The sequence below is a fragment of the Misgurnus anguillicaudatus genome, chromosome 20 (assembly GCF_027580225.2).
Source record: "Misgurnus anguillicaudatus chromosome 20, ASM2758022v2, whole genome shotgun sequence".
Lineage (NCBI taxonomy): Eukaryota > Metazoa > Chordata > Actinopteri > Cypriniformes > Cobitidae > Misgurnus > Misgurnus anguillicaudatus.
The window spans coordinates 32,799,644-32,827,132 of NC_073356.2; the positions used below are offsets into that span (position 1 = coordinate 32,799,644).

The 27,489-nt window shown below is 38.9% G+C and overlaps 1 protein-coding gene across 1 annotated transcript in view; it reads left to right on the forward strand.

Moving 5' to 3' along the window:
• LOC129455060 (glutamate receptor ionotropic, kainate 5) overlaps positions 1-27,489 on the forward strand; it is a 175,412-nt gene that overhangs the window by 19,563 nt on the left and 128,360 nt on the right. Inside the window, exon 2 of the mRNA XM_055219702.2 lies at positions 9,192-9,280. The gene's annotated coding sequence lies outside the window, so the exon portion shown is untranslated. The remainder of the gene's footprint in view (positions 1-9,191; positions 9,281-27,489) is intronic.

Here is a 27,489-nt window from a genome sequence, read left to right on the forward strand (position 1 = left end):
TTACCATCGTACGTGAAAGACTCTATGGATTTCTTGAAATTATTGAAGTCTATTGAACTAATGGATGAACCTTGTTTACTTGTGACCATGGACATTGAGTCCTTGTACACCAATGTACCCTTTGAAGGTGGCCTAAGAGCATCTGAGTTTTTTCTCAATTCACGACCAATTTGCAGACCCAGTACGAGTTGCATTGTAGAGCTTATTGAGATTGTATTGAAATCTAATTTTTTCCTTTCCTGCTCAGATTATTACCTACAGATATCAGGCACGATCATGGGTTCAAAAATGGCCCCGAGTTTTGCCTCATTATATTGTGGACACTTTGAACATCAGGTCATTTTCAATGAACAGCGGAATCCATTTCTTCACAAGATCTCTCATTGGAAGAGATATATAGATGACATTTTTTTCATTTGGAAGGGGTCTGCAGAAGAATTGAGTGATTTTCACAACTTTATTAATTCTAATGCACAATCTCTCAGATTCACTATAGAACAGAGTGCACATGAGATGAATTCTCTGGACATTCTTGTCTACAAGGAAAGGAACACATTGGGCTCCACACTCTACAGAAAGAGCACAGATAGGAATTCGATCCTACATGGTGAGTCTTTTCATCCCATAACCCTGAAGAGGGGCCTTCCTATGGCACAATTTAGTCGTATACGTCGCATATGTAGCAAAGATCAGGATTTTCAAGTTCAAGCTACAGATCTGGAGAAGCGTCTCAAGCAAAGACTATATAAACCAGAATGGATCGAAGATGCACGGTGTCGTTATGAACAGGTCTCTCAGGATGAATGTCTTCAACGCACTAAAGTCCAAAATTCTATATCTAAGGTGAACTGTATTGTACAGTATTCTCCTATTGGAAATCAGATTTCAGACATTGTTAATAAACATTGGAATATTAAACAATCTGACCCTGGTTTAAAAGTTTTTACATCACCCCCCAGAGTAGTCTTCAAGAGACCCCCCAATCTGCGTAATGGCTTAGTTCGAGCCCATCTTCCATCTTTGACCTCTCCCCACTTTTTACAGGAGGCCCCCCCGGGCAATTACAGATGTGGGCGGTGCGCACAGTGTAATTTCACTTATAAGACTAAAACTTTCAACCATCCACACACAGGCAAGTCTTTTGACATCAAAGGTACTATCACATGTCACACATCTAATGTGATTTACATGTTGAAATGCCCATGTGGTCGTGCATACATAGGAAAGACTACGAGACCCTTAAAGACTAGAATTTCTGAACATCGATCCAACATCAGAAATTGTGATCCAAAAAGCCCTGTTGCTGTTCATTTCACTCAAAGCTCACATAATTTGGCTTCTCTCAGATATTGTGGAATTGAGGTAGTTAAAACACCTCCAAGAGGGGGTGATATTAATTCCTTACTTTTAAGACGAGAAGCCTTTTGGATATACACCTTAGATACACTCTTTCCAAAAGGAATGAATGAGGAGTTTGATCTGCGACCATTCCTCTGAGTGAACGTGTGGACTATGTGAGGGTCTGATTGATTAATATATATTTTTTTGAAATATATATCTTTTTGAGACATGTATTTGTGGAATGTTATTAGTAAAGGACTATAGTTATAGATCTAGGCGAACATTTCACTTATTTCTTCTTCATGGGAGATGGGGTGCATGGGTAGGTCTATCAGTATTAGATGGCTCTGGGTATATTTATATTATTTGTGATTTCTTTTGTATGCTTTATGATCTATATTTCTGCTTAGGTGAAGAGCTCTCAAAACTACTATGTGTATACATATATATTTGTAGATAGCTTTAAGATCTTTGTACACATGTATACATATAGGTATCTATTTATTCAATCATTTTGTGGTTGCTTTGACTTAGCTGGTTTGTATGAGTGAAGGATTGCCGTGATGTACTAGTTTTTAATCATTGTTGACATTGGTATGATGGCACAAACTCGATTTTGACTGTTGTATGTGGATGTATATACAGAGAAACGTGTGTGTATTTTTTTGATATATATATTTTTTTATATATATATTTTTTTGACTGATATCTTTGTATTCACAGGGGGTGTGTCAAATCACCTTTGTCATGTGACTAGTCAGGTGACCCATAGTGGGTATATGTATGAGCTGAAATGTTTGTATTGTTGAAGTCTGAAGGAGGGTGGTAGCCCGAAACGTCACTTCGATGTAATAAATTAATATTTTTGTGTGAGTTCAGTGTGCGGATTTCCATTTTTGTATTATTGAATTTTATTACCTTTCTGGACATGTACAGTATACCATACGTATTTTTTCAATGAAGGGTCAACAAGCCCTTGGACTAAATATAAAACATCTTAAACTGTGTTCCGAAGATGAATGAGTCATTAATGACATTATTTCATTTTTGGGTGAACTATCCCTTTAATCTTGATATATACAAAAAGAGTTTATCAGATTTATAAAAGACAGATCAGCTTCACCATTTCTTTACGAATAAAGTATTTCAGGATAACTTATGATTCACTACATGTTCATGTCATTTACATTATATGCACTTACGTGAGGATTGCCAACAACACAGACATTTAATGCAATTTTACTTACCATCTGTGACTCATGACCCGGATGGGACCGCCCCATTTAATTTAAAACCAAACACATGTTACTACCTTGGATCAAAAGCTCCTTTTAGATGTAGGTAAATGTAGAAAAAATGTAAAAAGCACAAAATTTGCTGCATTTAATTTTATTTAGGTTTAAGAGAGCCGTCAGGTTCCAGCTATTGCTTAAGTTTAATGAATGCTCACACAAAATCCTTAACACTTTAGCTTTAAATTTTATTCTGTTTTTAAAACAAATGTCCTGTATTTTCTGGTTGTGTTTTAATAAAAAGACTGAAAAATCGTTATATATGCTCATTATACCATTTCAAAAACTACAAATCTAACGGCGGCATGATGGCACAGTACATCAACCTGCTGTTCCTTTAACCAGCTTGATAAGATCCAAATCACTCGACTGGCATGACTTAAATCCCCTTTGGCCAACTTACACGACACAAAAACAGATTTGAGGTCTAATCAGACCTAAATGTACCGCTTCCTCCACCACGCATTTACTTTAACCACCCACACAACTTTGCAACTCATACGCATTCGGTTGGCCGCTGCAGATAAACATTGGCAGGGGGAAATGCGGCAGGCTGGCCATGCGGGCGGACTGCGACGGGCCAGGCGAGTGCCCATAAATTAGGGTGTGCGTGTGGAAGTAATAGGGCAAGCAAAACGACTCATTAATTTTGATAGCCGGGAATTTTGATTGCACCGCTGCAGTACTCCTGCGTGAACACTTGGTGTGCCTGTCACTCATAATGTGTCTTCCTCATCTAACAGAGAAATATGATAATGGAATAAAATCTAATTATAAGATTTAATAGATAATACATTTGATGAAGGCTGCATGTTGAATACTAATGTTTACTAGTCCCATAAAACAAGAACAATTTAATGAGTTCATAAAGTAGATCAGATGCATTATTTTTCTAGGATTTAAAAAGGGAAAAACCCTTTGTACCACTGTAGCTTTTTTAGATGTATCCAAGAACTGCTACAGAAATGCTTTGGTAAAAAACATATCTTGGTTGTGATGATGCAAGAGTTTGCAAAAAGAATTGTTTAATTATTTACCTTCACTTTAAACATTATAAATCTGCTCTGTAACACTTGCCGACAGACTGAATTGTGATTAATGGCTTGTGTTTGGTGCAGATTTGTTCTGTCTGCCTATGAAAGAGTTTATCACAATTTGTGAAACATGGCTTGATTCGGACCTGTCTGGTCCTGTATATTTTTGTGTGATTCAGGATTTGAGTCGTATTTATTTATTTCCTTTGCACTGAGATGAGTCTGAAGCTACAATGTGTTTACACGATGATTTAGTGAAAACCAGAAACATTTCGGTGCAATGAACATTTCCCATTTTGTGAACATTTTCATGTACACTCAACAACGCTGCCAAAAAGATCCGCGTATACACCTATCTACAAAGACAGCTAAATGCACTGTATTTTGCACGCCAGGCCAGTAGATGGCGATGCTAGTTTGTAAAGAAACACTACACACGCCTACACACAAACGCATTTTTCTACAGAGCAATAAATACAAACAATCTATGAAAGCATCAAGCAGTTTTGTTTAGATGGACGGTGAGTTAGGTCAGTGGTTCTCAAACTGGGGGCCGTGGCCGACGGGGGGGCTGCAAGATGGTGCTGGGGGGCCCCAGTTTTATGACATTTTATAAAATACATTAAAGGACCCATATTTTGTGGCTAAAAAGCTAATTAATTTGTGTATTTGGTGTAATACAATGTGTTCTTATGGTTTATGGTTTTAAAAAACGCATTATTTTTCACATAACGTACATTTTTGTAGCACCTCCAAGTCCCGCCATTCTGTAACCGGTCGTTTTGTACAAAGCTCATTGCTCTGAGAAAGCACGTTGTGAACCGATTGGCCAGCTATCCAGTGCATTGCTATTGGCTGAATACCTCAATTACGTAAATGGTAATTTGACGCTCCTTACCATTTTTAAAAAAATGAGCTCCCAAAGCAATACTAAAAGTCAGAAGATACTATCATCTTTACTACCTTATCAATACACTGCAAAAATTGATTTTCAAGAAAAAAATTCTTAGTATTTTTGTCTTGTTTTCAGTAAAAATTTCTAAAAATTCTTAAATTAAGATGCTTGTTTTTTGATGAGCAAAACGACCTAAGAAAATATTTATATAGAAATTTAGACCAAATATATAAAATTTAAGTGATTTTGTGCATAAAACAAGAAAAAAATCTGCAATGGGATAAGCACATTTTTCTTGAAATTTTCTTGAATTTAGTGTATAAGAAAAATGTTTAAGATTTTTTGCTTACCCCATTGGCAGATTTTTTGCTTGTTTTATGAATTTTCATAAATTCTGTGTAATTAAACAAAAAAAATTAAAATAAATTTGGCTACTAACCAACAGCAATACGTTGTATAATTGAATATGTTTGTTTAAATAAAATAAAAAAAAGATGTCATACATATTCTTTGGGGGGGGTTTGCACTGTACACAATGTGGGCCGAACCCCGAAAAAGTTGAGAACATCCGAGTTTGGTTTATTACTAAGGACCATGAAGGACCCTGGATTGTAAAATGGCAAAAGTTTGTAAACTTTGCTGGAGAAGCGTTAATGAATAGCACAAACACAGTCCTGTATGCCACCATTGTTGTTTTGGTGATACTCGCACATGCGCATAACAGATTTGCATTTGCATACTTCACACAGAGATGACAAGGCAGCGCTATCAAAAACCGCATAAAACCATTAATTGTTGTCCTGAGTCTACTTTCCTTGTTAGATGAAGGTCAGATGACCCCTGTCAGTCCAACAGCAAAACACCAAGAATTAACCAATATTCAAAGTTTAGCCTGATGTCTTAGTTGTGATTCACATATCTTAAGTGTGTTAAAAAGTAAACTTTTTCACCTGGAGGCTGAGCAGATGATTCATATCCTTTGAATATATTTTCGATTGTTTGTGTTTATTCGTGTGGGATACACATCCGCATACTGCAATTTAATTTTGCATCCACCACTCCGTCTGTGAGTATAGAAGGATACTCTTCATATATGCTACATATATGCATGTGTCTGCACTGTAAAAACAAACATAAAGTTAGTTATTTTTAACCCTATGTTCACTGAAAACTAGTCTGAATATCTCATGCAGTCTTTCTTCTGGAGTAAAATATATGTTGAGATAACTATAGGATTTTTGCAGCGTGCACGTTCATAAACTTTTTTTCGGTATTTGTCCACCCATCACTGTCTGTTCATCACATTAACATTTACACACAGTTGCGTTTCTCCACGTTTCCACCTCAGTTGCTCATGGCAGAATTGCGTTAATAAACTCCAGTCTCCTCATCCAGAACACAGCTCACGAACAGCGGCAGTGCGGAGATGAAGACGAGATCTAACGGAGCGTAAGGCATCACGTCGTCCTTTGCCCCACGGCCACAGTCGTCACAGCACCCACTGCCAAAGCTCATGATGGCTCCGGAGAGCGGGCCGCTGCCTCCCCTCTGTCTTATATATCATCTCTGCCCTGCTTTCTTATTGTTATTGAGAAACTTTCATGCAGTCTTTAGTGATGTTTGAAAGCTCTGGAGTATTGAGAAAGATGGGGCGTTTCAACATGGGGTGAAGGAGCGTTTGTCACTTTCATGAATGATGTCTCGTGTTATTCCCCTGGTTTGGAGTGTGTGTTGAATTTAGAGTATTTGTCTTATTTTTAACCCAAAATTAAAAAGATGTAAAGGGGCTAAAATGGGTTCTTCACAGCGATACCACAGAAGAGCCTATAAAAGAACCATTAATTTTATCAAGGCTTTTGTTTTAAAACTGAACTCGTTCTTTTAATTATTATTTCACTTTCTGTTTTTTTAGCATATTGCTGTTGCTGCCATTTCAAAAGCAATAAGGCTTTTATTAAATTCAGACATCGACCTTCATCCGGTGCTCTTCTGCCGGTCTGCTCACCAAAGGCAGAGCAAAAATCCCCCTAAATTTATCAGTCGGATGTTTAAGGGATAATAAGGTCGAGCTGTGACCTATTTGGTCATCGCTGTGTGACTCAAAAGCGGCTTGACCTTCACCGGCTCTCTCACTCCAGGCTGAAACCTCTACCCTGCGTGTTGTTGCTTTATCCAGACAGATAACGCTTTAATACAAAAATCAGAAACCACAAGTTCCTCCTGGAAAATATGAGATAAAACATCTAAATCAGCTCTTCAGCTTGTTAATTGAGTAGTTCACTTAAATCTGGTCTCTCAGATTTTTGAGACATCCAAGTCCTTTACAGGACATGGGCCTCATTTATAAAATGCTGCGTATAAACAGTGTTAGGGGTAACGCATTACAAGTACAAGACCGGCCATTGAATTATAAGAAAATAATGCACACCCAAGTGTTGCACCGCGGGTGTGCATTATTTTCAAATAATTCAAAGGATTGGAGTCAATTATTCCTCTGCACGGTTACCACAAACATTGCTCTGGTGCATATTTTTAAGACATTTGACAAGTTAGGTGTGCGGTTATCAGAAATTAATGCATACCCACGAAACATTTCTCAGCCAATCAGAATACAGCATTCAACAGAACCGTGGTATAAGTAATAATATAAAATTTCTGAAGTAACGAGTAAAGTAACGCATTACTTTATAAATGTACATGTTAATATTTGAGTTTTTTAAAAAAGTAGTTCGAGTTACTTTTCAGTTTATGCATTCAACTCTATGCATACGTGCCTGAGCGGGAACAGTTTCAGCATTTTTTGCGATGGAAATATGCAATTTCTGAATGGAGAACTTCTCAGTCATAAAAGCCACCTGCAAGGCCTGAAAGAGATCAAGCCTCAGCCAAAAGTAACTTAAAAGTAACGTAAGCATTACTTTCCATGAAAAGTAACTAAGTAACACAATTAGTTACTTTTTGGGGGGAGTAACTTAAGATTGTAATGCATTACTTTGAAAAGTAAATTTCCCCAACATTGCATATACATCTGATCTTACGATCATTTTATCAAAAATGTGTGTGATTTATAAAAGGAAATTGCGCATAGAAAAAGCCTACCCCTTTCTTTCAGATGTGAAATTTATAAATCGCAAATAATCTTGAACTTGTGCATAGCTAAGCAGTTTCAGATCTCCGCCTTTAAACGATGCCTATTAATGTCATAGACATAAAAAAAGAGCGCAAGCAAAAGTGCGTACGTGTGCTCAGACCCTGACGTAGCGCTAAGCATTTTTCCACGTCAAAGACTGTTTTATAAATATGAACTTTGCCATGGATTTTTGCGTACACACACTTTACGATCAAATCTGTGTGTATGCACGCTTTATAAATGAGGCCCCAGGGTTTGGGACCGCTGTATAAGATAGCAGTGGGATGGTCTTCAACCTTTTATTGATCCAAGCATAGGAGGCTTGACCCAATATTGTGCTTTTAAAGACTTTTAAAACCTCAGCGTCCTGGACTTCATGGTCCTTAGTTTACTGTCAAATAAAACAAATTGTTCTAATCTACTCCCTCAATGTACACTACACTAGATATTAACAGTGTCTATTTGTTTCGCTTCAGTTTAATTGTTTTACTAGCTTGACAGCAAAGTGGAATCCATTGGCAATATGCCCGGCTCCTTCTAGTTTCTCACATTTTCAGACTATGTGCTGAATTTAATGTAGAAGTATGCTCATTCAAACACAGGGCCGGCTTTCTGTAAATCTGTACTGCATAGTTTTATTGGCTGACCAATTCTTTATTTTTTACACATTACACTGTAAATAAAATTGCGTGGCCTTTATATAAATAAAAAAATGGTTTTAATGTTGTAAAAGTTTTTTTTTTTTTTTTTGCATATTCACTCTTAGAATGGATGTGTTACAACTCACTGTTGTTTTAACTCACCTGGGATAATTTAAACCAACGGCTAGGTTTGTCTCTTTTTCAACCCAGCATTTTTTTAGTGTAGGGCCACTATAGCGATTGATATGAGGGGTGGGATTAGTATTATGGGATGGCCAAGACAATGGATGTGGACAGTTGGCAGCTGCCCTGGAACATTTGCCAAACTCTAATGGTGTCAGTCTTCAGGTATTGTCCCTTCCTAATGCCATCATACTGACCTCACACTATAGTGATACTGGCTCTGGTCTGTCTTTCCCACTTAGGCCTGGGTCTGCAATGCAGGGAAAAGATGGGAGGGCAGATGAGACAGAAAAAATGAAGGGGGAGTTGTTCCAAGCACGCAATCATACCATCAGGATGCCCAGAGGGTTAAAGAGACTCCTCCGACATTCATTCCTGCCTCTTCTCTGCAGCTAAATTGTATTACCTAAACCATTATGGACAACCAGACAAATTACACTTGCAAAACTACCCGCGTCAAACCGATCTAAGATCTGTCCTCGGGGAAGAGAGCTAGGCAGTCACCCTTTGCTACTATCAGCATTTATCAAGAGTAACATTATATCGGGTCCTTATTGGACACTGCGCATGTCCTTTCAAAAAGCTGATCCCAGCAAATCTCTGCCTCAATTTAAGAGTTTTAATGCTCATTTACTGACAGTTTATCATTTTTCACCCTCCTCTATCCATTTGCAGACGTCCATTGTGCCAGGGCCGTGGATGGATTGGAGCCGAGTGGCGAGAGAGTGGAAGCGACACTCGGGTGGTGAATTGAAGGGAACCAGGTAAGACAGAGCGTTTAACCCCATCCAGGCCCGTAGGACTACAACTCAAGTGTCAGGTCAGATACATAGTGACCTTCTGAAGAAGCAGCGTGGGAGGCTTAAGCGACAAGACTGCAAGTTTTTCATAACATGTACGTGTTGTCCTTGTGGGCTTTTCTCATGTCACCTGGAAACAAAATGGGATATAATCAAAATAAGCCATCGAAGGCTATCAGTACTCAGCCGTGACGGTAAACAGTGCATTAATGGTGCAATCGGCATAGACAAATACCAAGAAGCAAGACGGTAAGAAACAAAGCAATGGCGAAGCTAATCAACTCTGTGCCTGGGGCACAAGGCTAAGAGACAAACTCGTAAAGACTCTTAAAAGCCCTGGAAAATGCACTTCTCCTTAATGGGCTCTATCTTAAATTTGGCCCTTTGTGCTGCCGAAACCCACGTTCAGCTTTTGCTTGTTATTGCCTTTATTTGATGTTTTATTCACATTATGCAGAAAAGAGGAATGGTAGCTAAGTTACAGTAGGTTGATGTGTGTGTACCCTTATTATTCGTGTTGAAACCTCAATTTCACACTGTGCAAGATAGGCGTGCCGTTGAACGGATGGATTTTAAATTGACTGGAGATTTTGTGATGGTGGTTCTTGAAGACGAGAAAGATTTCAGTCACTGAGAGTTTAGATTGACTTTGTCAACACGGTTCGCCTCGTAACAAACCACGTTTGCCTGCTTAAAATGGCAACAATTGAACGATGGAAATTGCCTATAGTGACCTTTGAGTGCCGCCTGCTGCTTGATTTACGGTTATGATGTGAAGGCTTATAGACCACAATAAGACCCTAACCGTGGTTAAATTACTGTAGCGCACATCTTCTGCGGCTTATTGGTTTTATTACACTATGGCAATAGCAATATAAGTAAATAGTTGCGTTTATTAGTATGAATAGTGGCCCAACTTTGTAGTGTCTATAGAATAATAATACACAATATATATAGTATTTATTGTGCACATGCGTGTTACATCTAGATACTGTAAATGAACATTAAGCGCAATTTAAAGGGGACATTTCACAAGATTTTTTTTAAGATGTCAAATAAATCTTGGGGGCCCATATGCGAAGTTCTAGCTTAAAATAGCATATAGATAATTTATTATAGCATGTTAAAGGCGGAGTCCACGATGTTTGAAAAACGCGTTGGAAAAGGAGACGGGCCGACTACCAAAACACACTTATAGCCAATCAAATCAAATCAAATGCCGCTTTGCGTATGTGTGGGGCGGGTCTATCAACAGAAGGTCCACATTCTATTGGGGTAGGGGCGTGTTTGTTTAGGTGATTTCAAATATCAACATTGGCTTTCAAACATCATGGACTCCGCCTTTAAAATTGCCACTTTGTAGATGTCCTTTAAAATGCAAATGAGCTGATCTTTGCACTAAATGGCAGTGCCGTGGTTGGATAGTGCAGATTAAGGGGCGTTATTATTCCCTTCTGACATCACAAGGGGAGCCAAATTTCAATGATCTATTTTTTCACATGCTTGCAGAAAATGGTTTACCAAAACTAAGTTACTAGGTTGATCTTTTTCACATTTTCTAGGTTGATAGAAGCACCGGGGGCCCAATTATGAACATGTATGTGTACAATAGCTACATTGTGTACACTTGACAACAGTCTTATGTTTGTTCATTGCACAGTATTTAAAGCCACCTAAGATAAACTGGGACACTGTTATGCCTCCAAGGTAAGAAAACAAGAAAGGAGACAGAGAACGCAAAAGGTGCTGCAAACATCAGTTTAATTTCAATATTTAAAATGAATGCAGCTGCAACACATTTCAAAATAAGTCCCAAAAATCTTGCCGCAGGGATAGTAGTAACCCGAAAACACAGTAATTCCCGTCTGAAGTCCGTGTAGAAGACATTGGCTATGAATGAAGAAACCAGGGAGCTTTTAAAGCCACCGGTGTGCCTTATACACCTGAACAGCACCTGACCAAAGCCTCAACACAACTGTATTAAAACACAAAAACATAACCAGGCATAAAAAGGCATAACTAGTTATAATAAAAAAAAAATCTCCAATACCCTTACAAAAGTATACCATACCAAAACATGTACAGTAATGAGAATACATTGATAAAATTAATATTAAATGAATAATATTATTAGGAGTCTGTGATTTAGCCGGACAGCATTGAAGGCAGGCATACGATCCCACCTCCCTGTAAATTGCCATCCAAAGCCACGCCTCCTCCAAAACACAGGAACGTATAGCATTTTACGGGGTGGCTAATTCATATTAATTTCAGTCCCTCCAGAAAAACGTGATTTTGCGATTGCATGATTCAACACATAATCAGTCAAAGTCCATATATTTATGCGAGGGTCAATTTTTTTTAAAATACACCACACTTTTGCAGCATAAATTGCAGATTTCCGTGCACAAAATATGCAGGGCTTGCGTGATTTCATAATCCCTGCATGTTCATAGCAAAAATCACATATATCTTAGAAGAAAGTTGAAAAATGTTGCATTTACCTTACACATGCGCAGCCATGTCCCCTGTTGCCATGGGAACGTTATGAAGTGACGTGATTATGTGCATGAACATCATTGAAAAGCTGCAAAAGCTGCAGTCTTTGCACGTTCCCGCAGTCTTTGCACGTTCCCGCAGTCTTTGCACGTTCCCGCAGTCTTTGCGAGTTCCCGCAGTCTTTGCGAGTTCCCGCAGTCTTTGCGAGTTCCCGCAGTCTTTGCGAGTTCCCGCAGTCTTTGCGAGTTCCCGCAGTCTTTGCGAGTTCCCGCAGTCTTTGCGAGTTCCCGCAGTCTTTGCGAGTTCCCGCAGTCTTTGCGAGTTCCCGCAGTCTTTGCGAGTTCCCGCAGTCTTTGCGAGTTCCCGCAGTCTTTGCGAGTTCCCGCAGTCTTTGCGAGTTCCCGCAGTCTTTGCGAGTTCCCGCAGTCTTTGCGAGTTCCCGCAGTCTTTGCGAGTTCCCGCAGTCTTTGCGAGTTCCCGCAGTCTTTGCGAGTTCCCGCAGTCTTTGCGAGTTCCCGCAGTCTTTGCGAGTTCCCGCAGTCTTTGCGAGTTCCCGCAGTCTTTGCGAGTTCCCGCAGTCTTTGCGAGTTCCCGCAGTCTTTGCGAGTTCCATTGCATTTTTTAAGAAAACATGCCGCAAGATCAAGGATTTTTGCCTGCAACAATCACAAAAAACTGGAAGGACTGTAATTTGTATGACCACATTAGTACGATTTAAGCCCCAATATGTTGGGGAAAGGAGCGGGTTTATGGGGTTTAAATTGACATTCCACTTGCAGTTTACCACACACGCATCGATGTTATGTATTTTTATCCCAAAAATTGCATTGTCATATCAGTAGCGAAATACTGGTAAACTCTGTCAGAGAGCATAAACCATCCAACCAGGTTATAAACCATCATACGGCAAGGTTGTGTCATAAATAATGATGGGTTATGACTCCTTTATATCCGTTTATCTTTGTTGTTTCTACTTCTTTGGTAAATTATGACAGTCGTGCAGTTGTTCTTGACCGAACAACGTTGTATCAGATGACTTCAAACTGAACTGTTGGGAAAAGAGTCGCAACATGCGACTAGTTAGACATAAGGCTTCAAAGAGAGTGTGTAACTGGGCAGTTTGGCAAATAGATAGAACTGTACAAACTGTTTTAAACAATTGAAAAGATTGGCAGATTGAGCACTTCACTTGTGTTCGCCTTAAAGCAGTGTGTGGAGAGACACTTCCGTAAACAGCCTGGGGGGTAAACGCGCCATCAGTGTCAGAATGTTATGATTGGCCCAAAGCTGTTTCTGGCGTCATCTGTGCTCTTACCGGTAATCCTATTTTTCTGTTTACAAACAGCATCGTAACAGTAAATTACTGGTAATTTTACAAATTCTCAAGACCAGGGGTCTCATCTATAAAACTGTGCATAGGATCCTTACTAAAAGTTTACGTACGCACAAAAGCAAAAAATGGCAAACGCCAAAAAATATTAAGACTTATAAAACAAACCAATGTTCCTTTAATAACTCACAGATCACCTGCAAGTATGCATACACAAATCATCCTTGGATCCCACCCTGCAAGCCCATTATCCCATCAAGTTTGTTTTTTTATAGATCACAACCTCTGCGTGAAAACTGGGGTATGCATGCTTAATAAATGAGACCCCTGGTCTTCATGGGTCCACTTAGATCCTAAAACACGAGGTTCGACCTGAGCGGGTTTTGGTGTAAAAGTTTCACGTCTGCTTCAGATACGAATCGGGTATAATAATAGCGGCATTGGGTCTCAGGTAATTTAAATGAATGTGTTTTTGGCGAATGGACCAGAGATGACCGGAACTAACTCGCGTGTGTGCATCAAGTCCTTTTCCAACCCCCCCCCCCAATCTTGTTTGCCAAGAGCGCTTGCGACATTGTGTGGCTGGTGGTACAGTAGGTTAATTTTCATTGAGATCGACCTGTCAATCCATTTTGAATGTACATTTTAACGGTTACATGGGTGTCGTCGTCAGATTGGAAGAAAAAAAAAGGAGCAGGGGGCCAAATTGGATGCGAGGCCAACTGGGTTTCTTTCTGTCTGACTGGTGCATCCGGAGATGCAGACTGCACACAAGTTGGGTTAAAAAAATTGCTACTGTCTCTGGTCTAATTTTCTCGGGTTTGTCTTGGGTCAGGTCTTTCTTAAAAAAAAAGTATATATTTATGCATGTTGGGTTTGAGTCTGCCAATGGAATAAGATTTTTTTTTTTCTTGAATTTACTTAAAGGAATAGTCTACTCATTTTCAATATTAAAATATGTTATTACCTTAACTAAGAATTGTTGATACATCCCTCTATCATCTGTGTGCATGCACGTAAGCGCTGGAGCGCGCTGCGACGCTTCAATAGCATTTAGCTTAGCCCCATTCATTCAATGGTACCATTTAGAGATAAAGTTAGAAGTGACCAAACACATCAACATTTTTCCTATTTGAGACGAGTAGTTATGCGAGCAGGTTTGGTGGTACAAAATAAAACGTAGCGCTTTTCTAAGCGGATTTAAAAGAGGAACTATATTTTATGGCGTAATAGCACTTTTGGGAGTACTTCGACTCGCCTGAAAAGTCCGCTCCCCTTCTCACTCTTATAATGGGAGAGGGAGGGTGTTACTGCGCCGAGTCGAAGTACTCCCAAAAGTGCTATTACGCCATAAAATATAGTTCCTCTTTTAAATCCGCTTAGAAAAGCGCTACGTTTTATTTTGTACCACCAATCTTGCTCGTATAACTACTCGTCTTAAATAGGAAAATGTTGATGTGTTTGGTCACTTCTAACTTTATCTCTAAATGGTACCATTGAATGAATGGGGCTAAGCTAAATGCTATCGAAGCGTCGCAGCGCGCTCCAGCACTTACGTGCACGCACACAGATGATAGAGGGATGTATCAACAATTCTTAGTTAAGGTAATAACATATTTTAATATTGAAAATGAGTAGACTATTCCTTTAATACAAGAAAAAGTCTGCAAAAATGTCTTATTCCATTGGCAGATTTTTTTTGCTTGTTTTAAGCACAAATTCACTTTTTGTCTAAAAACTAGAGTTATTTTCTTAGGTCATTTGCTCATCAAGATAACACATCTTTATTTAAGAATTTGTAGACATTTCTACTGAAAACAAGACAAAAATACTAAGTAAGAAAGTAGTGTTGTAGTTCTCTTTTTACTCGGTCTCGTCTCGGTCTCAGACAAAGAGGACTCAGAATTTTCTTTCAAGACCGGTCAAGACCACAACTGATGGCAAATCACAAATTAATTTTTTATCATTAATTTTATGCAGTTTATTCAGGTTTGGCATATGCTGTTGGCATTGTTTAAGCATTGTTTAAGTTTCTCCCAATGACAATTTTTCTAATTTTATTACTAAAAACACCTGCATTGTGGTAAGTGGATGGCAAGCCATGGAAAGACGGTTCAGAATAAAGGGTTAAGTTGATTTCAGCTCTTTAGTGTTTGTTCACTTTTATTTGCTTATAGACAAAGATAAATTCCCACATAACTGCAATGCCTTTGATTATTTTATCAACTTCTCTGATGGCACACACACACACACACACACACACACACGCACGCACGCACGCACGCACACACACAGACAAGAAGAGCCTAATCATTTGCATATTCCACATTTAATCATAAGTGTTTTAATGCAGTGACTTGCACTGGTCTTGGTCTTGACTTGGTCTCGGCCTGTCTTGGTCTTGACTTGGTCTCGACCCTTTAAAGTTTTAGGTCTTGTCTCGGTCTCGGCCTGTCTTGGTCTTGGTCATGACTTGATCTCGGTTTAGGTGGTCTTGACTACAACACTATAAGAGAGTCATTTTTTTGGCAGTGTGATTCGGGTCAGGTACATTTCTTTGGAACCGATAAGACGTCGAATCCACTTCATACAAATTCATACAAATTGGCGACCTATTAAACATTTAATACTGGTAGAAAGCTTAGGACATGTTTAGGATTTATGGGATTATGGTTTGGGCAAAATGACAAGTTGTGTCTTCTGCAGAAAATGTGAACATCCGGTTGCCATATTGCAGAGTACAGTCTCCACCAAGCTTGTCGCGCTTTTTCCTTATGTCCAGAGTGTTAAAGCATTAAATTATGTGCCGGCGGCTCACCTCCCCACTGCGCTCACTGCGCTCTTTTGAAGTGAAAGGCATTACATAATTGCAGATGGCTGCCCAGATGGTGATTATCCTCACCTTGAAGATGACCACATGTTTTTGCACGGCTCACATCGAGACGCTTCTGTTTCAGTTCACCTTTTCAAAAGTCATTCAGTAGATTTCACGCACAGGCCCGTGTACTGTCTGAACCGTGATGAACTTTCGTACGACTTCAGTTTTGGACAACAGAGCTGCATGCTTCATTAATTGCAGTAAGCCTCTGGTGGTTTTAGACTCCAGCTCTGTTTGCAGGGACTGCATTGCCGCTGTGTGTGTTTGGAGAGCGCAGTGTTTCGGAAGAGCTGGTGTGAGTCCATTCTGTGCTATGATCATTTTTCCTCTCTCAGAGTCGTATCATTGATCACCGCATGTATGGTGTGTACAGTATGGACTGCACATGATGGATCCCCTCTTTCTCTCTGTCAGTTCTTCTGTTTCATGATCCTTCTCTTTTTTATTTATTTTCAGCTCTTTTCTGTCATTTCCATCATTTCTGTTTGTCACATTCATTTTATTCCCATGCCATTTTGTGTTTCTATCTGTGTCTCTTCTCTTTCATTCCTTTTTTTGTCACCGCCTCTTGCTTCACATTCCTGTACATCTCCTCTTTCTTTTTCTCATCTCTTGCACCTCATACCTCTCTTTATTTCTTTTTCATCTCACCACCCATTTTCTTTCATTTCTATCTTTTCTGCCTATTCTTCCGCCGTCTCACTTTTCTCTATAATTGTCTCTTTCTTTCCTCACACATCTGCTACCCTTCATTTTTTATGTCATCTATCAAGCACCTCTATTTCCCACATATCTGTATTTGTGTGGTCATCTCTGTGGCTGGTTAAGATGACTATATACCTTTATAACCAAGAGCGAATAAACACCCCAGTAACACAGCACAAAATAAATGTTTTAGTTTATCGTCTTGATTTCCAGCATAAATATAAAACAATTATCTTGAGATATATTTACTTGACCCAAGGTACTTGTTTTATAAAAATTATAAAAATAAAGTGAGTTCTTTCTTAAGAGTAAAAATATCTGCCAGTGAAATAAAAAATATTTGGATTAAACTTTATTGAATTAAGTTTTTTTTTCTCCACACTGTCAGATAAAATGGTCAAAAATGTTTTAAAGGATTTGTCAATTTTCTTAAAAAAGATCCAGATAATTTACTCACCACCATGTCATCCAAAATGTTAATGTCTTCCTTTGTTCAGTAGAGAAAAAATTATGTTTTTTGAGGAAAACATTCCAGGATTTTTCTAATTTTAGTGGACTTTAATGGACCCCAACACTTAACATTTTTAATGCAGTTTAAAATTGCAGTTTCAAAGGACTCTAAACAATCCCAAACGTGGCATCATAAGGGTCTTATCTAGCAAAACAATTGTCATTTTTGGCAAGAAAAATAAAAAATATGCACTTTTAAACCACAACTTCTCGTCGCCATCGTGACCTCACGTAATACGTCATCACGTTAAGAGGTCACGGATGACGTATCAAAACTATCCACCCTTAGTGTTTACAAGTGTGGAGAAAGAGGACCGTTCCGACGTTGTTGTATGTTGAATGATACTAATTAATGTCTTTGTGTCAGTTTATTGTTTAAAATGGTCCGCAAATGTGCGTTTCATATAAGTAACACGTGCGTGACCTTTCCATGTCATTACGCAATTACGTGAGTTTGCGCTGGCGCGTCACACCGCCGGAGGAAGACAAGAAGTTGTGGTTTAAAAGTTTAAAAATTTTTCTTGTCAAAAATGACAATAGTTTCACTAGATAAGACCCTTATGCCTCGTTTGGAGTCCTTTGTAACTGCAATTTTAAACTGCATTAAAACTGTTAAGTGTTGGGGTCCATTAAAGTCCATTAAAATGAGAAAAATCCTGGAATGTTTTCCTCAAAAAACATAATTTCTTCTCGACTGAACAAAGAAAGACATCAACATTTTGGATGACATGGTTGTGAGTAAATTATCAGGATTTTTATAAGAAAATCGACTAATCCTTTAAATCCTTTTAAAAAATGAAATATGTATACATTTGGTACCAGTATGTACCTTTTTAAGGTATATGAACTGTTTAGGTACAAAGATGTAGGGGTGAGCGGGGCACATATAATGCGGGGTTAATTGTAACACTGCTACTTTACATATTTATACACGGCTAAGCAATCTGTGCTTTTGATATTTTTCTCTTACTGTCAGAAGATGATCTTAATGAATTTGTGAAAAGTTTTGATGTGTTTTGGTTAAGATATTGAACAAAGAGTGTTTTGGAGGCATGAAAGTCAATTTCTTCATCTTATGTTTTTTTGTGAGTTGGGTGTGTGTAAGTCACCAAATCCAACCTTATATTATTTTATCTTGTTACCTAAACATAAGACTATTTTGAAACAGCGTGGTTAGTTACAGTAACACAGTGTTACAATTAAGCCTCAGGTATACAATGATAATGAAATGGAAAAAATGTAAATACTGTTAATCTAAATAATAACTGTTAATACAATATCAATGGAAATAAATAGCAATTATGATTTATAATTGAAAAAATCTATTTAAATGCATTGATGCATAATACAAGGATGGTTATGTGAAGAATCGTGGATAGATGAATGTGTGGATATCTATCTATTGTAGGCAGATATATAAACAATATCCACCTTTAGTATATAGACAGAATTTTATTGAATTATTTGCGTTTAAACAAAAATTTATAGTGTTACAACAAACCCTCGGTTTGTTACAATGAACCCCACCTAGGGGGTAAGTTGTAACTTTGCACTCCTGTCACTTTCGGTGTAATTGTACGATAACGGTAGAAACCACAAACAAACTTTAAGTGTTCATTCATAGCAAAGAACTGTGTGTTGATTGTGTGAAAAAATGATTAATCTAACTTAAATATTTTTTGAATGATAGAGTCAAAGTCAAAAGCGTTGCTTTGTGCCCCGCTCTCCCCTACTTTTTGAAAGGGTACTGCCCTAGTGACAGCTAAGCACCGTTTTTTTTTTACAGTGAACTTGCATATTTTTTATCTCATTTAAGCATAAACTCATTTGATTTTTTTTCTGAATAAAGAATTCACATCTTGGGTAATTCTGCTAGATATATATACACCCGGAGTGTTAATTTAACGCCGGTGATTTTGCTGTGATGAATTCAAGAGTTTTGAGATATTTATACTGAAAACAAAACAAAAATCTAGAAAGAAGAGTTTAGTATATGCACATTTATTCTGCATCCACGTCTTACTGCCTGTTCCTCATTCACTCGTGTGTTTCCTGCGAGCTAACCATGTAAACGTGCATGCTTTTCTGTTTATACGAAACCTCGCAGGTGCCGTCTCATGATGGAGCGTGTGTCTGTTCATGCCATACATCTTCATCAGTCACGCTTAATGCATCATCTCCGCTTTGTCGTTACTTTGCATCAACATCCTCGAGATTCTCTTTCCCTTTTTCTCCTCCTCCATTTTCTGTTTAACCTGCAGGCCGCCTTTTTTCTCACTTTGCATTTCACTCGCTCTGTTTCAAAACCTAGAAAGCGTTGCTGTGTATCAATGTGCACTACTGATGCTTTTCAGTAGCCTAGGTAGGGAACGTATTATTTTTTTTCTAAGATACCTCATTTTGGCCAAATTATAAGGCAGCGGTGCATGTCTCCTTCATGTACAAGGCAATCCCAGAATGCATTGCGACAAACTCGTCACATGTTACTGATGACTGTCAGGATGCTTGATGTCTTAGTAGAAGAGCTGACTATGTAGTCAACAGGCACTCTAGGGTTTGAAACAGATCTACTATCTCCCATTCTGTCTTAGTCATTGATAGTGAAACTCACGTGAGCTGAATGCTGATCGGCTAATCACTATTCCACGGATGAGATCCTGATATGGGATGGAATGTCAAACTGCCTCTCTCTCTTTCTATGAACAGAGGGACCACACAGTCGAGTGGGTGAACGGAACGGGTCTCTCTCTCTCTCTCTCTCTCTCTCTCTCTCTCTCTCTCTCTCTCATAGATAAATAAGAGTCACATAATGATGCGGTTGGTTAACCTGGACCGTAAAATCACATCTCAAGCAAGTATCTGTATTTAGAGTAAAGCTGGTTTCATATCAGTGACTGACAAGAAAATCTATATTGATAAATAACTTAAAGCTTTTGATAGATTATTTATCTGTAGGACTTTTAAATTTTTTTATATGAAGCAATCATCCCCAAGCTATTAAACCCCAGCCTGTCTTATACTTTTATTTATTTAGTACTATAGTAGTAATAGTTTTTAATGAAATCATTTTCAGCTGATTTAATGAAGACTGAGGAATTGAGGGTGGCTGATTCGAGCCCTGTCGAAATGAGTCATCGCTCTGCATTTGGTTCATACATTTTTTGTTAATGAAATTGGTGTAAAACATAAAAAACCTAGTAAACTGTAACTTCATGCAGAAAGCTTGTGCCTTTAAAGGGGACATTTCAAAAGACCTTTTTAAGATGTCAAATAAGTCTTTGGTGTCCCCAGAGTACTTATGTAAAGTTTTAGCACAACATATCATATAGATAATTTATTATAGCATGTTAAAATTGCCATTTTGTAGGTGTGTGTCGTTTTGGGTGTGTCCTTGTTAAATGCAAATGAGCTGATCTCTGCACTAAATGGCAGTGTTGTGGTTAGGTAGCGCAGATTAAGGGATGCTATTATCCCCTTCTGACATCACAAGGGAGCCAAATTTCAATGACCTATTTTCACATGCTTGCAGAGAATGGTTTAGCAAAACTAAGTTACTGGGTTGATCTTTTTCACATTTTCTAGGTTAATAGAAGCACTGGGCACCCAACTATAGCACTTAAACATGGAAAGTCAAATTTTATGGTATGTCCCCTTTAAATAAAAGGGTCCACACTATTTTTTGCTACTATTTTTTGCAGGTAAAGTGTCAGGAAAAAGTATGTAAATCTTTTGGAATTTCATGGTTTTCTAAGTCAGGGATGGGCAACTTCGGTGAAGTTAGAATTAGAATTATTAAATGGTTGGCCCCCTTGGCAGCAATAACCTCAACCAGGCGCTTCCTGTAGCTGTGGATCAGACCTGCACATCAAGGAGGAATTTTAGCCCATTCTTCCTGGCAGAACTGCTTTAGCTCTGTCATATTCTTTGGCCCTCTTCAAGTCAATCCATAGCATCACTATTGGTCTGGGCTCTGACTTTTCCACTCCAAAAGGCAGAATTTGTTTTTCTGAAGCCATTCTGTTGTGGACTTGCTCTGGTGTTTTGGGTCGTTGTCCTGTTGCATCACCCACCTTCTACACAGTTTCAGCTGACATACAGACATTGTCACATGATCCTGAAGAATTGTCTGATATAATTGTGAATTCATCTTTCCTTCAATTATTGCAAGCTGGCCAGGATATGATCTAAATTTGCATCCAATCGTTCTCAATCGTAATGATTAAGGTGTTTACATGAAGGCTTTTCAATACGACTGAGCCATCAATATGATTACAAACGGATTATTTGGTTGCATGTAAATGTGCCTATTGATAATTCTTCGTTGTGCTCTTGGTGTCATTTTGACTGGGCACCCACTTCCTGGTAGAGTAGTAACAGTCCCAAAGTGTCTCCATTTGTAGATTGTTTGCCTGACTGTAGACTGCTGAATTTCTAAAGTCTTTGAAATAACTTGTAACTCTTTCCAAAATCGTGAATTGAACCAAACATTGTCTTACAGGTAAAAACAAAAGTGTCATCTCCATAAATTAATTCACTCTGTATGATATATTTTTCTATATGAAAAATGTCCCTATAATTTACTGTACTTTCTGCTCCAAGTCGATTCTTGCATTAACCTGATCCACACTCTGAAAAACTAAAATGTAAAATCCTCTCCGAAAGTTTTGAAGAATGGTTGCTACCGGCATTTCCTTTGAATTCTCCTTCTCTCCTTTCTTCTTCTTTAATCTCAGGTAAAAACATGACCACCCATTACTTCACATCAATATCTTCCCGCTGCGGCATCTCATTTCCCGCCGTCGCCCGTCTGAACTCATGTCCCAGCATTCCCATGGAGCGAGCCGAATCTTCCGGTACAAAATGAACCGCTCGTGTTAATGATAATCAATCAAGCTCGCTGTCAGATCGAAACACATTTCCGTCACGCGTTCGGCGGGATGTTTGTTTGCGTGAAAGTGTGTGCTGTACGATTTGGTGTGGGTGTGTGACACAAAATGAGAGCGACAAGAGACTCACAATACCCAATTCCCTACAGGGCATCACTCTGAACTACAGGAAGAGAGCGAGAGAGCCATGTGTGTAGATGATTGAAAGAGACGGCACATAAGAGACTCCAGCAGTGATAGATTTTCTAGTCTGTACCTGATCTTCTGAGATGTTCAGACATTAAACCACGCTAATGTCTTTAAATGAAGCAAATTAAAAAGAAATATGTACAGCTATGTCAACAGCATGCGTGGTATGCTGTTGATGATTCATGCATTTCATACGTTCAAAAAATGTATTAAAAGAAATGCCATTTGAAATACTGTTCACTGTATAGCAAGCATTGCACATTTGTAAATGTAAATTTTTTTTAAAGGGATAAGTATCAAATAATTCACAGCTATATGCTAGGAAATGTCAGGAAAGGTTTTAGATTAAAAAAACACCATGTTGTTGCAATCAAAGCATTGAATAACCATTACTAGTGCCTTTAAGTCTCAAATCCATATCATTTAACATAAGCCTAATGCTGTGTTCACACCAGCCGTTGTAGAGGCATCAAGTGTGAGTGATTTCAATGTCAAGTCAATGTGGAGGCCTGCGGCACAAATTAGGCGTTTTGCGCATCGCAGTAGACACAATTCATCCTCATTCGCACGTCTAGTTCGCGCAAATGGCGCGAATTGAGCGTTACCGTGGCGAAGTTCAACTTGCGTGTTTCCTCAATCCCCAGTTTCCCCAAACTTGCTGCTTTAGCCAATCAGGAACTTGCTCTAGTAGGGACGTGATTACAGGAAGCAAGCGGAGTCGCAGAAGCCCCTCCCATGATGCGAATTTCCACGTGAATGTCTCTGAGTAGAAGACAGAAAAAGAAGCGAGTACACTTTAAATGTTCAAGCGTCCAACTACACGGGGTAGGCGCGAATTTTGACGCCTCAAACGCGTCTGGTGTAAACCCAACATTACAGTCAACAACATTAAACCAATTGATTAGATTGTAGGTCTGCCGTAAAGCAAGTTCTTGTAGTTTTCACTCTAACTACAGGACCACAACCGAACGGTTGGAAAGTTCTTTAGTGCGGTTTTGGCCAATAGAGGGCTGTAAAGCGAATGTGAAAGTGCCAATCACCCTGTTTTGAGTGGATGAACAACTGAAACTTTTTTGGAATCGTTATTTTAAGGTAAAAAACCTCTTTAAGCCCTTTTCACACCGAGATTACATGAAAAATGCGTCTGGGATTTGTCCGGAATCATTTGATTTTTGGATCATTCACATTCCCAGTAATTTTCGGAATATGTGCATGCATTTACACACGTACGTAAAGATCCCGTAAAGACACGTGATGTATTTAACTCTTTTGCCGGCATTGACGAGATATCTCGTCAATCAAGAGAAAACGCTTCCCTGCCAATGACGAGTATTTCTGGCTTTCCGCAATACTGCTATTATCCACCAGGTGGCACCCTTCCGCAACTTTTTAAACCCGGAAGTATTGCCCTATGGCAAGGGGCTACACGTCCGTGTCTGTTTTAAAGATCGCTCTGAATGGGATCTCTATGAAAAGTCCTTCATAAAAATGGAATTATCTCTGCTTTTTGCTCAAAATGTGGTGTTTTTGCAGAAACCTACCCATATTCAAAAGCTGATTACAAAAGAACTACTGAAGGTAGGATGAAACGTTTTTTTTTTTTTTAAGCAGAGGGTCTGTTCTTTCATTTGGAATATTGTGTGTTTATATATTTAAAGAAGAACATTTTCAGGAAGGCATTAAACTTTTGTGAAAATCATGAAAAACGTTGGTGCTGGCTGGCAACTTTTTTAAAAATGCTGGCGGTGAAAGAGTTAAAGTCCTGCCCTTGGTAGTTTTTTCCACAGCATTTGACATTTGCTAATTTTTCGTGATTTCTCTCTTGCGAGGAACCACGCGCGTGCATTTTTGTTTATGACAAGATCATAAGGAGCGTGTGATGCTGTATTCTGTCATGCTCGTAAACGATCTCAGCTTCGGTGCGGATAGTGATGAGCTCCCTGTTCTCTGATTTAGTCCATTTTGCCGACATTTCTCATCATAAATGTTGATCTGCGTTTAAATCCCTGTGTCAAAAAGCTGAACCATAACTTCTTGTTGCGATGACACGCGTGTCATCACTACAGCATTACTACCCCTTGTTCACACACAATGCTCTCCATGAAAATTACGGCAATGTTACTTTACGGGAGCGATCCCAGAACATTTACAGGACAAGTTTGTGTTCACATGGAAGCCTCTTTTTACAGAAATTTTCCATGGACCAAAGTGCTGTGTGCATGGGTTATTACACTTACACTTGGCAGATACTTTTATCCAAAGTGACTTACAGTGCATTCAAGCTATACATTAAATCAGTAATCCAGTGTGTTCCCTGGGATCGACCCATTGCACTGCTAATGCAATGCTATACCAAGTGAGCTACAGGAACACTGACATCTTAGGACTGCTTAAAGCATTTTGGCACAGAGCTGGCTCCAGACCATAACTAACAGGGGGGGCACGCGACTTCCAATGGGGGGCACGCAATTAGCAACAATAACTTGCAAAAACAAGGCATTAAAACAACAAATACAGTGCAAGCACACACTCATACACTGGTACCGACTGTCAGCTCATTTCCCATATAAAGTGCAGAAGATCACAAACTAATCAGTATTCCCATAATCACGTCGCAATGCTGTTAACGGTCTATAGCCACACTTCAAATTTAAGCTTAAATAAATTACCTTTAAAAAAAGCTGGACGAACATTAAACTTCCTCAAAACAGTGTCCTGTAGATTTGAAAATTCCACCTCGACCTCTAATCTCCGAGGCTGAGCCAACCAGTGTTTGCATGAAGATGGAGCAGGCGGTGCTGGTTCGTTCTAAATGTTCTAATATCCATATTTTACACGATCCATAAAATGCAGTGAAAAAACATGTTGCTAGTATCAAGTCACATTAATATGCTAAAGACGTAAAGACGCATGAGACGTCGCAGTAGCTACAACCAGAGAAACTGGTCTATTTTAATTTAAAAAACTATATTTTCCTCATTTGATTACATTAAAAGTCATGAAACATTCAATGTTTAATTTATTTTAATTATTCTTAATATATTAAAAAACTGTGTAGGGGGGCACAACATCTCATTTGGGGGGGCACGGCCCGCGAATGCCCCCTTGATGCCGGCCCTGTTTTGTCATAAAGTGTCAAGTCAGTGCATCATGTGGAGCAAGGTTCTAGCAACACAAAGATTTTTCAGGGAACGTGCATATGGAGAAATGTGAACTTTGTGCACCATAACTAGCTTTTGATAAAAGCATCTCCCAAATGCATGAATGTAAAACTTGTCCAAATACAGTAGCTAAAGACCCTTCATTTTATGTCACTCCCTCTGGCTAGTTATGAATGCAAGAACGTATCAAGTGTGTGTCTCTGCTGCACGCTCATCATTGTGGATTGGTGGGGTGTATTGACTATAGTAGGGCTGGAATTAAGGCTTGAATAACTTGATGGTAAGAAATGAAGAACTCAGATGCAAAACCCTCTACGTGCATCTGACATGTTTACTTGTAAATGAGCACTTAGGTTTAAGTTCAGTAATTTCACTTTAATGGCCACTAAAAGAGTATGAGTTTATTTTGACAAATCTCACTTCAGTCATTTTATTAGTATTTAACAAATTTGACTCTCTTTTCGCTGCAAAACCCTTTAAGTGCATAGAAAAAATCTCACTTCTTAAAAGCCTCAAGTTACTCTTCATTGTCCTTTCTCAATAAAGGTATTGGTTAAAAAAAACATGTATGTGTGCCGTCGTTCATCCAATTCTTCTTCCGTGCACTTAGAGGACTTTGCTGAAAAATCATTTAACGGATTCTGCCAACAAAGCAGTACTGTATTTCTTAAAGTGCACCTATTTCATTGATAAAAAACAATGTTATTTTATGTTTTTGGTATAATACAATGTGTTTGCGTGGTTTATGGTTAAAAAACACATTATTCCACACACTGTACATTTTTGTAACTCCAGATATCCTTGTCTTTCTGAAACGCATTGATTTTGTACAAAACTCATCGATTTGAATAGCACTGTGTCCCTGATTGGCCAGCTAATCTGTACTTTGTGATTGGCCTGAATACCTCTGATGTCAGCCTGAAATATGACTCGTCTTACCATGTTTGATAGATTTGTTCACAATGCAATGCTGACAGGAGTTAATTTACAGGCTGTGAGTCAAAGCGGGAGGATTTATGATAATGTAAATTGGACGATAGTTGCTCTTTAATGACCTTATGGCTGGATTAAGCCTTTTAATGATCCACTATCGTCCGTCGATTTTACATTTTCATTGGTGTCTAAGTCTGTATTAGTACGTTAACGATATGCAAAATGTACAAACTCCAAAGTAAACGATGACGTGAGTTATCATTTCCAATGTAAATCTCTTTTTCTGGACTACAACAAACACATGGATTGTAGGCAACCGTTTACTTCCTGGGATTGGTGATGTAGACAAGACCGACATTATCAACATTTTTTCACGCTTTGACCCACAGCCTGTAAATTAATAATAATAATACCTTACATTTATATAGCACTTTTCTCAGTACTCAAAGCGTTTTACATATGAATGTGGGAATCTCCTCAAACACCACCAATGTGCAGCATCCACCTGGATGATGCGATGGCAGCCATATTGCACCAGAACACCCACCACACACCAGCTTATTAGTGGAGAGGAGATAGAGTGATAAAGCCAATTAGTATATGAGGGGATGATTAGTAGGCCAATGGGCAAGTTTGGCCAGGATGCCGGGGCACACCCCTACTCTTTTTCGAAGGACATCAGGACCTCGGTTTAACGTCTCATCCGAAGGACGGTGCTTTTTTGACAGTATAGTGTCCCCATCACTATACTGGGGTGTTAGGACCCACACAGACCACAGGGTGAGCACCCCCTGCTGGTCTCACTAACACCCCTACCAGCAGCAACCTGGTTTCCCAGGTGGTCTCCCATCCAAGTACTGACCAGGATCAGCCCTGCTTAGCTTCAGTGGGCAAGCTGTCTTGGGCTACAGGGTGATATGGCTGCTGGCTTAAATTAACTCCTGTCAGCATCGCATTGTGAGCTTATCTTTCAAACATGGTAAGGAGCGCACATTTTCAGCTGACGACAGAGGTATTCAGGCCAATCACAACGTCCTGCTAAGCTGGCCAATCAGGAACACAGCGCTTTTAAAATCAATTGC